We start from the raw sequence: 16,221 nt of genomic DNA on the forward strand, positions 1-16,221 counted from the left end.
GAATGTCTCTACGGAGAGATTAAAGCCATAACGATCATATAAATCTAGCTATGGGGGGCCGGCCGCTGTTGGCCGAGCGGTTCTAGGCGCTTCAGTCTGGAACCCCGTGACCGTTACGGTAGCAGGTTCGAATCCTGCCTGGGCATGGCTGTGTGTGATGTTCTTGGGTTAGTTAGGTTTAAGTAGTTATAATTTTAGGGGACTGATGACCTCAGATATTAAGTCCCATAGTGCTCAGAGCCATTTGAACCATTTGAACTTTAAATGCAAAATGGCTCAAATGGCTCTGAGCACTATGCCACTTAACTTCTGAGGTCATCAGTCGCCTAGAACTTAGAACTAATTAAACCTAACTAAACTAAGGACATCACACACATCCATGCCCAAGGCAGGATTCGAACCTGCGACCGTAGCGGTCGCTCGGTTCCAGACTGAAGCGCATAGAACCGCACGGCGAACTTTAAATTCCTGTGTGTCTTGATTCATAGTGGCTGCAGGGTTGGACGTGTCCGAAAGAACAGCCATCACTTGTATAAAGAAGCATTGTTGACGTGCTGGTTTATCGTCAGATCTGATAAACTAAAGACTATGTGCAAATCGATTCCATGACACAGCATCAGTAAAAACTACACGACTAATATTTTTGGCTGTTGTCCACATATCAGAAATTGTTTCCTGTCGGCAGCGTAGAACTTCAGCAATTAGTGGCACATCAAAAAAGGCTCTCAGTTTCAGAGAACGTATATCTGCCCAGATTCTCGTTAGGTTCGGAGCAGCATTTGAATTGTAATGCTGAATAACAAGTGACACTTCAGCATTGGTCAAGGCCCATATAGTTTCTAAAAGACCATGCTGAAAACTTCGGACATTTTGGTTGCAAGATCACTTGCGTGCTTTGTCTCGGGAGATCACTTGATAATGTTATGACGACAGTGAGTCACAGGCAACACTGAAATTATTCATTTTCGTGCTGACTTTTCAATAAACTTGGGAGATCCTTTCATAATGTTATAATGACGACAAGGCAACACTGAACTTTTTCATCTTCGTGCTGACCTTTCAGTAAACTCATCTTCTTCATTGGAATCCACGTCAGGATTTTTGTTGGCAATGTCACTTTCTCCTGAATTCCCTTCAAGGTTCTCTTCCGATTATGACGCATCTTGTTCCGAATTAAAGTCCTCATCAGATTCGCTCAAGACATCTTCCGGATCCCTGAGATCACATTCATCCAGCGCCCGAAGCGTGTCACCACCTGAGATTTGCATGTCGGCCATTTTTCAAAATTTATGGCGTTCACATTACAAAAAACAAGAAAGAAATTAATCCATCAGAGTATGTAACGTAATCTACCGAGCGGGGTCCTGCCACTAACCCACGTGTGTTTTTTAATTTTTAATATATTTTAACGAATGTATCATTGATCTGATTAATTAATGTATATCTTAAAAACATGCAAAACACATTAAAAAATCAATAATAAATTGGTTCTTACAGCTACTGCAGTATCACCAAAAATCAGTTGTTAAGAGTTAATTTGGACCACGGTATTACTTGGCATCATTCGCAAAGCCTTGCTGCACTGGACGTCATCGTGAATAACGCGAAATATCCTAAAATAAATTATACTACGTGAAACAAAGCGAAAAATTAAAATAATTTCAGAAACATATTTAGGAATGATGAGGCTGACAACAAGCATTGTAGGTAAAATAAATTTTACTCTACGTCATAGTGAGCTATTTAGTGTGTGTGTGTCGTCTTCTAGACTCCGAATGCTTGAAGTTCAGTAGCTCCTCATCCGATCCCAATACTCACCAAGCTTTATTCGTCAGAACTTGGACTTCCCCGCTATAGCATTTTTCCTGCTAGCCTTGTGGGAGTATACGCGTCAGATATCACTTGCCTATAGGCTAATTTTTATTTATTTATTTTTTATTCTCTGGGTAGAGCAGCCTGTTCGAGTATTGATCTATGGTAGAGCGAAGGACTTTTCAGCCAAATTTCCCATTGAGATTATTTGGGAGAAACTTCCAATTCCCACATTTGCATTACAACCAAGGGAAATCTCCACAAAACATCCGTTAGAATCGCGATATCGGAACCATTTCACTATATAGTGAAACGATAGTTCCCAAACAAAATAATATGAGAGCCTGGTTACGAGAAAGTGTATTTGTTTTTGTGTGTACAGAGCACATCGATTACTTGCTCGACGTGTGTACTGCACCCACGTCGTTGTCTATCGCTTGCAAAGCCATAAAGCCATCAACCATGGCTGTAGTGACAACCTTACATATTACAAAAGCTTACGGCTTCTATACAGTGTGCTTCTTGGTTGCTAGCTGAATTGGGCACAGATCAAATACGCTTACACCAGCCGACGGTTCCATGCAGCTCATCGAAGTCAAAGGACGCTATCTAATTTAATTATAAAGTTTAAATTCCTGTGAATATTCGATGTTTGTGAACAAGACATGTACACTCCAAGATAAAAAGAACGACGCAGCACGAATGAATTACCCGAATGGGGCCGAAATCTGGAATCTCATTGATTGGAGTACAACTGTATTCGGTGGTGAGTCTCGCCTCGAGCTGAGTCCCTACGCCCAGCGAACACGTGTCTGGAGGCGCCCCCCGACAGCGACCTGCCGCCAGCCGTACGACCTGAGAACCAGCAGTGGTGGTCTGAGATGCCATTTCTGTTCGTAGCAGGACCTCATCAATAGTCATCCGCGGCACTCTTATTGCACAGCGGTCAGTGGACGATATTCTAGGCCCCGTTTTGTTGCCCTTCATGCCAAGCTATCCTGGACATACAATTCAGCAAAACAATTTCCTTCCAAACACGGCCAGGGCTTATTCTGTTTGCCTTCGTGCTTGCCAAACCCTGCCTTGGCAAGATAGGTCGCTCTCTCCAATAGAGAACGTTTGGAGCATTATGGGGAAGGGCCTCCAACCAGCCCTGGGTTTTGATGCTCTAACGCGCCAATCGGACAGAATTTGGCACTATATCTCTCAGTAGGACACCCAGCAACTCTATCAAACAATGACGAACCGAATGAATGCTTGCGTAAGGGCCGTAGAAGGACCAACACGTTACTGACTTGCTCAATTCGTGAAGCTCTTTCTCTTGAATAAATCGTCCAATTTTCCAGAAACTGCGATTATCATTTGTTTGTCTGTACATCACATCGACCGGTTTCCGGGCCATTCGGATGATTCCTTCGTGGTGCGTCCTTTTTTGTGTTAGAGGGTATATAGCAAAAATGGCAGCTATTACGCGGCGTAATGTCACTGGCATTGATGCAAGCGTGGGAGGAATGAACTGAAGAGAAGAAAATGAGTCACATATATATATATAGATGGCGGTAGTATCGCTTACATAAGGTATTAAAGGGCAGAGTATTGGCAGAGCTGTCACTTCTACTCAGGAGATTCATGTGGAAAGGTTTCCGACGTGATCGTGGCCCCATGACGGGAATTAACAGGCTTCGAACGCGCAGTAGTAGCTGGAGCACGACGCGTAATTGAGACAACGTTAGAGAATTCAATATTTCAAGATACATAATGTCAAAAGTGTATTGAGGATACCAAAATTTCAGGTGCTACCTGTCACTACGGACAAAGTAGAGGTAGACGGCCTTCATTTAACGACCGAGGGCACCGGCGTTTGCGTAGAAATGGTTCAAATGGCTCTGAGCACTATGGGACTTAACATTGTAGTTCATCAGTCCCCTAGAACTTAGAACTACTTAAACCTAACTAACCTAAGGACATCACACACATCCACGCTCGAGGCAGGATTCGTACCTGCGACTGTAGCAGTCGCGCGTTTCCGGACTGAAGCGCCTAGAACCGCTCGGTCACGACGGCCGGCGTTTGCGTAGAATTGCCAGTGCTAACAGACAAGCAAAACTGCATGAAAAAACCGGGGAAATCAATGTAGGACGTACGACGAACGTGTCCGTTAGGACGGAGCGGCGAAGTTTGGCGTTAGTGGGCTATGGCAGCGGACAATCGTCGCGGGTCTCTTTGTTACCAGGGCATCACCCGCAGCGCCTCTCCTGGGCTCTTGACCATATCAGTCGGACCTTAGACGACTGGAAAACCGTCAGATGGTCGGATGAGTTCCGATGGCAGGTCTCGAGTGTGGCGCAGACGCTACGAAGTGCCCGCATCTCGTGGTCGTGCGGTAGCGTTCTCGCTTCCCACGCCCGGGTTCCCGGGTTCGATTCCCGGCGGGGTCAGGGATTTTCTCTGCCTCGTGATGGCTGGGTGTTGTGTGCTGTCTTTAGGTTAGTTAGGTTTAATTAGTTCTAAGTTCTAGGGACTGATGACCATAGATGTTAAGTCCCATAGTGCTCAGAGCCATTTTTTTGAACCCTACGAAGTCATGGACCCAAGTTGTCAACAAAGCACTGTGCAAGCTGGCGGTGACTCCATAATGGTGTTGGTTGTGTTTAAATGGAATAGGCTGGCTCCTCTGGTCAAATGAACCGATCATTGACTGAAAATGGTCATGTTCGGCTACTTGGAGACCATTTGCAGCCATTCATGGACTTCATGTTCCGAAACAACGATAGAATTATTACGGATGACAATGCTCCAAGTCACCGGGACACAATTGTTCGCGATTGGTTTTAAGAAAGTTCTAGACAGTTCGACTGAATGATTTGGCCATCCAGACTGCCACCCACTAATCCTATAGGACATTTGTCAGACATAATCGAGAGGTCTGTACGTGCGCAAAATCCTAATCGGCAACACTTTCCCAATTTTGGATGGCCAAGGAGGCAGCATGTCTCTATATTTCTGCAGGGGATTTTCGTCGATTTTTTGAATCCATGCCACGTCGAATTGCTGTACTACGCCGGGCAGAAGGAGGTCCCATGACTTTTGTCACCTCATTGTATAAATGACCTAGTGGATGACGTGGAAAGCTCCATGAGGCTGTAGGTAGGTAACGGTGTTTTATATCGAAAAGTTCCAAGGCTAGAAAGCAGTAGTGAAATACGGACTGACCGGTATAAGGTCGACACTGTGTGCAGGGATTGGTAATTGATCTATAACGTAAACAGATCTAACATACTGCGCACAAATAGGTAAAAAGGCGCTTTATTGTTTGTTACACGATAATTGAACAGTCACAGGAAACAGTCGCTTTCGTTGAATGTCTGGGAGTATATGTACAGAGCAATTTAAAATGGGAACGCCCACGTAAAAGAAACAGACGTAACTTCAGGTGTACCCCAGGGCAGCGTAATAAATACGCTGCTTTTTAGGATTTACATAAACGATCTACACTCCTGGAAATTGAAATAAGAACACCGTGAATTCATTGTCCCAGGAAGGGGAAACTTTATTGACACATTCCTGGGGTCAGATACATCACATGATCACACTGACAGAACCACAGGCACATAGACACAGGCAACAGAGCATGCACAATGTCGGCACTAGTACAGTGTATATCCACCTTTCGCAGCAATGCAGGCTGCTATTCTCCCATGGAGACGATCGTAGAGACGCTGGATGTAGTCCTGTGGAACGGCTTGCCATGCCATTTCCACCTGGCGCCTCAGTTGGACCAGCGTTCGTGCTGGACGTGCAGACCGCGTGAGACGACGCTTCATCCAGTCCCAAACATGCTCAATGGGGGACAGATCCGGAGATCTTGCTGGCCAGGGTAGTTGACTTACACCTTCTAGAGCACGTTGGGTGGCACGGGATACATGCGGACGTGCATTGTTCTGTTGGAACAGCAAGTTCCCTTGCCGGTCTAGGAATGGTAGAACGATGGGTTCGATGACGGTTTGGATGTACCGTGCACTATTCAGTGTCCCCTCGACGATCACCAGTGGTGTACGGCCAGTGTAGGAGATCGCTCCCCACACCATGATGCCGGGTGTTGGCCCTGTGTGCCTCGGTCGTATGCAGTCCTGATTGTGGCGCTCACCTGCACGGCGCCAAACACGCATACGACCATCATTGGCACCAAGGCAGAAGCGACTCTCATCGCTGAAGACGACACGTCTCCATTCGTCCCTCCATTCACACCTGTCGCGACACCACTGGAGGCGGGCTGCACGATGTTGGGGCGTGAGCGGAAGACGGCCTAACGGTGTGCGGGACCGTAGCCCAGCTTCATGGAGACGGTTGCGAATGGTCCTCGCCTATACCCCAGGAGCAACAGTGTCCCTAATTTGCTGGGAAGTGGCGGTGCGGTCCCCTACGGCACTGCGTAGGATCCTACGGTCTTGGCGTGCATCCGTGCGTCGCTGCGGTCCGGTCCCAGGTCGACGGGCACGTGCACCTTCCGCCGACCACTGGCGACAACATCGATGTACTGTGGAGACCTCACGCCCCACGTGTTGAGCAATTCGGCGGTACGTCCACCCGGCCTCCCGCATGCCCACTATACGCCCTCGCTCAAAGTCCGTCAACTGCACATACGGTTCACGTCCACGCTGTCGCGGCATGCTACCAGTGTTAAAGGCTGCGGTTGAGCTCCGTATGCCACGGCAAACTGGCTGACACTGACGGCGGCGGTGCACAAATGCTGCGCAGCTAGCGCCATTCGACGGCCAACACCGCGGTTCCTGGTGTGTCCGCTGTGCCGTGCGTGTGATCATTGCTTGTACAGCCCTCTCGCAGTGTCCGGAGCAAGTATGGTGGGTCTGACACACCGGTGTCAATGTGTTCTTTTTTCCATTTCCAGGAGTGTAGTTGATGGTACTGACAGCAGTATTAGACTATTTGCCGATAATGCTGTAGTCTACAGGAAAGTAGTATCTTACGAAAGTTGTGAACGAATCAATGAGGATTTGCAGGAAATAAATGCATGGCGTAATGACTGGCAGTTATCTCTCAATATTAGTAAGTGTAACCTACTGCGCATAACAAGACGAAAATCCCCATTAACGTACGAGTACAAGGTAAATGCCCAGTCTTTGGTAGCGGTAACATCCTACAAGTATCTGGGTGTGATTATTCGAAATGATCTCAAATGGAACGATCAGATTACACAAGTAACGGGTAAGGCGAACTCTACATTGCGGTTTATTGGTAGAATCTTGAAGCGATGCAGTCCTTCAACAAAGGAAATTGCTTACAATACGTTAGTTCGCCCAGTATTAGAGTATTGTTCGTCTGCATGGGATCCTTACCAGGTGTGTCTGATTCAAGAGATTGTGAAGGTCCGAAGAAGAGCGGCAAGATTCGTGACTGGTGCATATATACATCGCCAGAGCGTTACAAATCTCATAGAAAGTTTGAAGTGGGACACACTTGCAGATAGACGACGCGCTAAACCGAAGGGACTGCTCACTAAATTCCGAAATCCGATCTTCGCCGAGGATGTAGAGCATATATTATTACCACTAACTTTCAAATCGCGCAATGATCACCATTCAAAGATAAGGGAAATTAGAGTTCGTACTGAGGCGTTCAGACAATCGTTTCTCTCTCGCGCGATCCGCGAGTGGAACGGAGGGGAGGGGAATGACTTTGGAGCGAATTGTGCCCTCCGCCACACACCGCTTGGTTGCTGGCGGAGTATATATGTAGATGTAGATGTAAAACCTATTGTGGGAGAGGCAAATGCTAGACAGAGCCTTTGGAAACATCCTCAGGAAGGATAGTCCACCCCTGAATTGGATGACTTTTAAATTGTCTTTCGACTGATAGTTGAGTATTGCTGATCACTCTGAGACTATTATCAGGAAGGATTAATAGACGAAATAGTGAAGAACCAAAGAAAAGGAAGGCATTTCGTCACAGCTCTGCTAAGCAAGCGAGAAAGCATCACCGAGATACTCCAATGGGATAAGTTACAAGTGACGTGTTTTACATCAAGGCGTAGTTTACTATTGAAATGCTAGGAGAATACGTTCGTGGAACAATCAACCACCTTATTGTTTCATTTTTCGTGTGTCTTGTGAAAAGACTAAGACGGTAAACATTTTCGCCGTTGACTGTTAGCTTCATTTCCAAGTACCAAGAGACAAATGGTCGTTCTGAAATGAAAAATTTCATGCTTGATCTTATGATGAAAAGAGAAAGAAAAAATTAGACATCCTCTGGCACATGCAAACATTTTATGCCAGCCTAAAACGAGTAAACGTAATTCGTTTCCAATGTGTCCGATCCTTCCCTATGGTCCGGACAGCGCTTTGGTAAGTATATTATGTAGATGTCACCTGGACGTTAAACGACTTAGGCCTACTCATCAACCGCAACGTGAAACCGGTAGCCTGCTGTTGAGCTAACAGGATCTAGCCATAGCTGCAACGTAGGACAACTACTCGTATACTCATTTACTGCGTACACAGGGGCACCAAAAATATACTACCTCGATAACCACAGATGCACAAATTATGCCAAATTTTCTTTCTCTCTTTATAATAAGTTAAAAAATTAGAAAGGAAGATTAGAATTAAACGTCCTGCTGATGAACAGATCACTACAGATTAGCACAAGCTCTGAATATACAAGGATGAGGAAGGAAATCTGCCGTGTCCATTTGTAGAGTGCTCATCCCGACTTAGGGCGTAGATGCAATACAATCAAAAGCCTTGAAAGAGGCAGGTATGATTGAAGCTAACCAACATACGGCATTAATAATATCTTAGGATGAACGTGAGTGATTTAACTTAACGAACTTCCATTTCTGGAAAAATATATCAATAAGATCGGTCGCAGAAAGGAAATAAGGTCTGCAAATAATATAAAGAAAAACTGAATAAATAAGCGCGACTAAAACTTTTGAGAAATTATTTATTCGGCTTGACATTGACTGACAAAGTTGTTGGTCGTCCTCCTGAGGAATATCATGCCAAATTCTGCTCATTTGGTGCGTTAGATCTCCAAAATCCCAAGTTGGTTGGAGGGACCTATCCTTAATGCTCCAAACGTTCTCATTTGGGGCGAGATCCAGCGACCTTTCTGGCCAAAGTAAATTTTCGCTAGCGCTAATTCTCGCCGCGTATGGGCGCGCATTATCTTGCTCAAATGTAAGCCGACAACGGCTTGGTACGGAGCACAGAAAAACGCAGCGTACATTATCGGCGACCTACCGCTGCACTATACGGGTGCCACTAATGACGATCATAAGCGTCGTGCTATGAAAAGGAATGGCATCTCAAACCATCACTCCTGGTGTCCGGGCCGTATGGCGGGCAACAGTCAGCTTGGTACCCCACCACTGTCTGCGGCGTCCCTAGACACGTCTTACTGGTCGTCGGGGTTCAGTTCGAAGGGCGGCTCATCAATGAAGGTAATTATATCCCAGCCAATGAGATTCCAGCCGAACACATGTCTGGAGACGGACCGGACAGCGGCCGGATACCAACCTGAATGCCAATCAATGAAACGCCAATAACTGCGGACCCAGAGGGCCAGAGGTGGATCAACGCCCCATTGACTTTTTCAATTAGTTAAGCTCTTTCTCTTGAGTAAATCATCCACCTTTTCTGAAATTGTAATAATTTTTTTTTCTGTCGGTGTACATTACATTTACATCTACATGGATACTCTGCAAATCACATTCAAGTGACTGGCAGAGGGTTAATCGAACCACCTTCACAATTCTTTATTATTCCAATCTCTTATAGCGCGCGGAAAAAATGAACACTTATATCTTTCCGTACGATCTCTGATTTCCCTTATTTTATCGTGGTGGTCGTTCCTCCTTATTTAGGTCGGTATCAACAAAATATTTTCGCATTCGGAGGAGAAAGTCGGTGATTGGAATTTCGTGAGAAGATTCCGTCGCTACAAAAACACGCCATTCTTTCAATGATTTCCAGCCCAAATCCTGTATCATTTCTGTGTCACTCTCTCCCATGTTTCGTGATAATACAAAACCTGCTGCCTTTCTTTCCTCTTTTTCGATGTACCCCGTCAGTCCTACCTGGTAGGGATCCCACACCGCACAGCAGTACTCTAAAAGAGGACGGACAAACGTACTGTAGGCAGTCTCCTTAGTAGGTCTGTTACATTTTCTAAGTGTCCTGCCAAAAAACGCAGTCTTTGGTTAGCCTTCCCCTCAACATTTTTTATGTGTTCCTTCCAATTTAAATTGTTCGTAATTGTAATACCTAGGTATTTAGTTGAATTTACGGCTTTTAGATTAGACTGATTTATCGTGTAACCGAAATTTAACGAGTTCCTTTTATCACTCATGTGGATGACCTCACACTTTTCGTTATTTAGGGTCAACTGCCAATTTCGCACCATTCAGATATCTTTTCTAATCATTTTGCAGTTTGTTTTGATCTTCTGACGACTTTATTAGTCGATAAACGACAGCGTCATCTGCAAACAGCCAAAGACGGCTGCTCAGATTGTCTCCAAAATCGTTTATATGTGTAAGGAACGGCAAAGGGCCTATAACACTACCTTGGGGAACGCCAGAAATCACTTATGTTTTACTCGATGACTTTCCGTCAGTTACTACCAACTGTGACCTCTCTGACAGGAAATCACAAATCCAGTCGCATAACTGAGACGTTATTCCATAAGCACCCAATTTCACTACGAGCCGCTTGTGTGGTACAGTGTCAAAAGCCTTCCGGAAATCCAGAAATACGGAATCGATCGGAAATCCCTTGTCAATATCACTCAACATTTCATGTGAATAAAGAGCTCGTTGTGTTTCACAGGAACAATGTTTTCTAAACCCATGTTGACTGTGTGTCACTGGACCGTTTCCTTCGAGGTAATTCATAATGTTCGAACACAATACATGTTCTAAAATCCTGCTACATATCGACGTTAACGATATGGGTCTGTAATTTAGTGGATTACTCCCACTGCCTTTCTTGAATATTGGTGTGACTTGTGCAACTTTCCAGTCTTTGGGTACGGATCTTCCGTCGAGCAAATGGTTGTATATGATTGTTAAGTATGGAGCTAATTCATCAACATACTCCGAAAGGAACCTAATTGGTATACAGTCTGGACCAGAAGACTTACTTTTATTAAGTGATTTAAGTTGCTTCACTACTCCGAGGGTATTTACTTCCAAGTTACTCATGTTGGCAGCTGTCCTCGATTCGAATTCTGGAGTATTTACTTCGTCTTCTTTTGTAAAGGCATTTCGGAAGGCTGTGTTTAGTAACTCTGCTTTGGCAGCACTGTCTTCGATAGTATCTCCATTGCTGTCACTCAGAGAAGGCATTTATTGTTTCTTTCCGATAACATACTTCACATACGACTAGAATCTCTTTGGATTTTCTGCCAGGTTTCGAGACAAAGATTCGTTGTGGAAACTGCAATAGGCATCTCGCATTGAAGTCCGCGCTAAATTTCGAGCTTCTGTAAAAGATCGCCAATTTTGCGTCTGTTTGGATTTGGCATGTTTGTTTCGTTGTTTCTGCAACAGTGTTCGAACCCGTTTTGTGTACCAAGGAGGATCAGCACAGATTTCCGTCCAATTCGGATAACTCTTTCGTGGTGCGACGTTTTATTGATCTTAGAATGTAACGCGAAGATGTTTCTTCATGAACATAATAACCTCAGAAGAGTGCAAGGCATAAACGAAATAGAAATTTCTCGAATCTAAGTAGAAAAAATGAAAACAGTAACACGAGAAGACAATGTAACGCTACTGAAAAATACATGAAGCAAAAGTGAAAGAGAAGGAACTGAAGTTAGACTGTGATGCTAGTTGATCAGTTCAAAAATTATTTAAAAAACGAAGGAACAAGAAGGACATTACGCTTGGTATACAGAACGGAGGTACTATCCGATCTGCTGTAAATTTTGTGTGTGATAAAACTGCCGAATAAATACCACTGAATCTGCGACAATGGCGTCGTACACAGAATTTTAAATAGTAACTATATGTAATCCGATCTCTAGGTTGCAATAATGTGGGCTACCAATTTCCTCCATTTCCCAATTTTATAAGGACACTCTGCGAATAAACTCAGTTACACTTCATGTTCTATCTTAATATTTATCACCATTATCAGCATAATCTCAATTATCCACTTATCATCTACAGCTGGACAAAAGGGTTTTATGCATTAAGAACTTCTGCTTTTTCCCATCCAAGTTTTTCATACTTGTTTCTCTATGTCATCTTACGTTAGATCGATCTCTAGATATTTAGCGTCACCGAGGGATCCAAATCAGAATCTTCGTAGATCATCTCTCATCATTTAGTGTTGCTGCACGTCCCAGCTGATCTCAATTTCATTCCCGTGGTAGAGGCTATTACGTCCCCAACTTCTGTGTTCTCTTTTTGAAGGAAATTTCCGTCATTTGACTCGAGATTATTCACACGTTCATCATTTCGGCTTTATAGACACTCTGAAGTGCGATTTTAACTGAATATCAGTAATTTTATTTTAGTGCGTGGGAAACGAAGAACATCACCCCTGCATGGCTTGGCAAGCAGCTGACGATTTTTACTATGTGTGGGACCATAGTCGTATAAGTTGTTTTATTATATTCAGTTGTCCTACATGTCCAAATTGGTCAATTATTTCTGTAATTTCATCATTTATCTTTAGCATTTTCATATCAGCATACTGACTGTACATAACTGTTTTCTAACTGTAATTACTCTAAAGGCTGACTATGCTGTTTGCTCTATTCGGTTTCTCCTATGATTTGCTTAAGTTCTTCCAGACCTGCAGCAGCCACAAAAATGGCATTTGTAAATCAAAGGTGATTCAGATAAGATTAATTTATGAGCATTCCTTCTTTATTCCAATTTATGGAGTTGAATGTCTCTGTCAGGGCTGCAGAAATTAGTTTCGAGGAAATGTAGTCAGCTTGTCTAACTCCTTTCTCAATCCAGAACTTTTACTCTCTTTATGCAATCGAATAGAAACTGAATATGGAAAATGTATATTTCTTCAAAAAAACTGAAGTCGGTAGATGATATTCCTTGATTCTCAAGTGCTACCAGTACATATGTTATTACGACAGAGTCAAACATTTTCTCTAAGTCCTTGAACAGTGATAAGTGATGTCCATTCCTTCATTGACAAAGTGTAGATAATCGATTCTGCTATACACTCTTAGAAAGGCAGCGTGTTCTTTTCCGTGGTTCAAATTGCATGGTGTGTGTTTATTAGCCAAGCCATTCATCTACTTGGTAAAGAAATAAATAAAATAAAGCAGTCTCTGTGATCCATTACTGATATTTGGGCATACAACAACGTTTTTACACCAGGCACTATCTTTCGTTCTTTCCCCGGTGCTGTGTCTTAAAGCTAAGATCTGTTCTCAGTTTGGCTGGTGACACGTTTGACTTAAGACAGTGTAACCAGCGGTAGTGTCGACAGTGATGTCCCTCATTGGCACCTCTCGCGTATGCTTTGATCAACGACTGTCCTCTGCCCATGTCCTCACGTGGCTTTCCGATAGGGAAAGCGAGTGCCCACGTTCTGGTAAGAGTGTTGTTGGTTTCCCAGACGCAGCAGCAGGCAGACGTATATAAGAAGAGCAGAGCTGTATTAGTCCGATATCCCTCTACATTGTTACAGTATATATTGCTGGTAGACTTTCCAGTCCGAGGCATAGTTTCAGTTGACCCTCCTTGAATTACAATGGTTTTTCGAATGATTGTGACCACTAATATTATACTATGTTGCATTATTTTTCTAATAAATATACAGGGTTATTACAAATGATTGAAGCGATTTCACAGCTCTACAATAACTTTATTATTTGAGATATTTTCACAATGCTTTGCACACACATACAAAAACTCAAAAAGTTTTTTTAGGCGTTCACAAATGTTCGATATGTGCCCCTTTAGTGATTCGGCAGACATCAAGCCGATAATCAAGTTCCTCCCACACTCGGCGCAGCATGTCCCCGTCAATGAGTTCGAAAGCGTTAACTTTTGGTGAATTGCGAATTTGCTGCACGAATGCGTGAGGATTCTCTACCGCCCAGATTCGAACATTGTGTCTGTTCACTTCACCATTAAGAAAAAATGTTGCTTCATCACTGAAAACAAGTTTCGCACTGAACGCATCCTCTTCCATGAGCTGTTGCAACCGCGCCGAAAATTCAAAGCGTTTGACTTTGTCATCGGGTGTCAGGGCTTGTAGCAATTGTAAACGGTAAGACTTCTGCTTTAGCCTTTTCCGTAAGATTTTCCAAACCGTCGGCTGTGGTACGTTTAGCTCCCTGCTTGCTTTATTCGTCGACTTCCGCGGGCTACGCGTGAAACTTGCCCGCACGCTTTCAACCGTTTCTTCGCTCACTGCATGCCGACCCGTTGATTTCCCCTTACAGAGGCATCCAGAAGCTTTAAACTGCGCATACCATCGCCGAATGGAGTTAGCAGTTGGTGGATCTTTGTTGAACTTCGTCCTGAAGTGTCGTTGCACTGTTATGACTGACTGATGTGAGTGCATTTCAAGCACGACATACGCATTCTCGGCTCCTGTCGCCATTTTGTCTCACTGCGCTCTCGAGCGCTCTGGCGGCAGAAACCTGAAGTGCGTCTTCAGCCAAACAAAACTTTATGAGTTTTCCTACGTATCTGTAGTGTGTCGTGACCATATGTCAATGAATGGAGCTACAGTGAATTTATGAAATCGCTTCAATCATTTGTAATAGCCCTGTACATGGTGAGTCACTAACTATTGCCACCAAGAATAGCTCCGAAACTTTGAAACGACCTGAAAAGTTTGTGGGACAACGGGGGCCATAATATGACGTTGGTTTTTTGTTGCTAGGTGGGGTCGCTTCAGAGACATGAAGGTCAACTTTCTTTGTTTTTAAATGGGATGCTATAGTTTTGTACTTATTTTCTGATAGTGGCTTTAGAGACGAATCCAATGATCTGTAGCAGTAAGCTCTTTGGAGATCAACGAAGATCACAAAGGTGGCATGAACGTCCATTTACAGAAGGTGTTCGAAGTGATGGCAATTGGTATCAATGCAGTGCTTCAATCTTCTTATCACGGATTGAGTGGTATTCCTTATCACTTTGGCACTTATCGAAGCACATGCAGTGACAATTCTTTCTCGCATATCTTCAGGTGTAGTTGGAATGTCCTTATAAACAATGTTTTTTACGAATCCCCACAAGAAAATATCCGTAGGCGTTAAGTCTGGCGGACGAGCTGGCCACTACACATCTCCTCTGCGTGCAATCCAACGATTTAGGAATTGTCTTTGCAACTCATTTCTAGCCATCAGCGAAAAACGTGCCGGATACCCATCATGTTGATACCACATTCTGTTCCTTGTTCCTAAAGGTATTTCTTCCAATAACAGACCTAATGTTTCTTGCAGGAATGTGGTGTACTTCCTACCATTAAGATTTCCTTCGATGAAATAAGGGTCTATAATTCTGTCCTCTAGAGTCCCACATCATACATTCATCGACCACGGTTTTTGGTGTGCAACTTGCCGCAGCCATCATGCATTTTCAGTTGCCCAGTAATGCATGATGTGTAAATTAACATTTCCATGGTTCGTGAATGTAGCCTCGTCAGTAAATAAAATCAAATTATGAAATGTGTCACCCCTCTGAATCTGAAGTTGAGGACATCGGCAGAATTCAATGTGACGCATATAATCCGTACTAGTTATACATATGTTTTTGGATGGGGTCCGCCTTTACTAAAATACAGTTTTGTTTTTTGTCCCAGACATGTTTCACTGCAGTTGCAGCATCATCAGTGGGTTGTTTATTTTATTGCTTCTTACCACATGGTGTGGTTTTCTTGCTGTATTACGTATCTACAGTGTCTGTTTATCTTTGCAGTTTGTCATGTTTTCTTTTTTCCTCATCTTCTTCACTGTCAAGTTCTGTGTATTGAGTTGTCACTGTCACTGTCACAGCATACGGAACTTGACACTGAAGAAGATCAGGAAAAAAAGAAAACATGACAAACTGTAAAAACGTAATACAGCAGGAAAACCACACCATGCGGTAAGAAGCAATAAAATAAAAAACCCACTGATGATGTTGGAACTGCAGTGAAACATGTCTGGGGCAAAAAACAAAATTGTGTTTTGCTAAAGATGGACCCCACCCAAAAACTTATGTATTGTTAAAGCAAACACAGACAAACCTCAAGATGATTACCGTACCAGTTAATTCTTGGTGGAGACTGATACGGTAAGGAAGATATTTATGGCGATGCAGAACACGAACAACACTACTCATGCTAGATTCCCTTGCGATTTGATCTCGAACCACAGTGGCAAGAGTACCAATTTCCGTTTCCCCATTAGTAA

This window comes from Schistocerca nitens, chromosome 1 (genome assembly GCF_023898315.1).
Source record: "Schistocerca nitens isolate TAMUIC-IGC-003100 chromosome 1, iqSchNite1.1, whole genome shotgun sequence".
Taxonomy (NCBI): Eukaryota; Metazoa; Arthropoda; class Insecta; order Orthoptera; family Acrididae; genus Schistocerca; species Schistocerca nitens.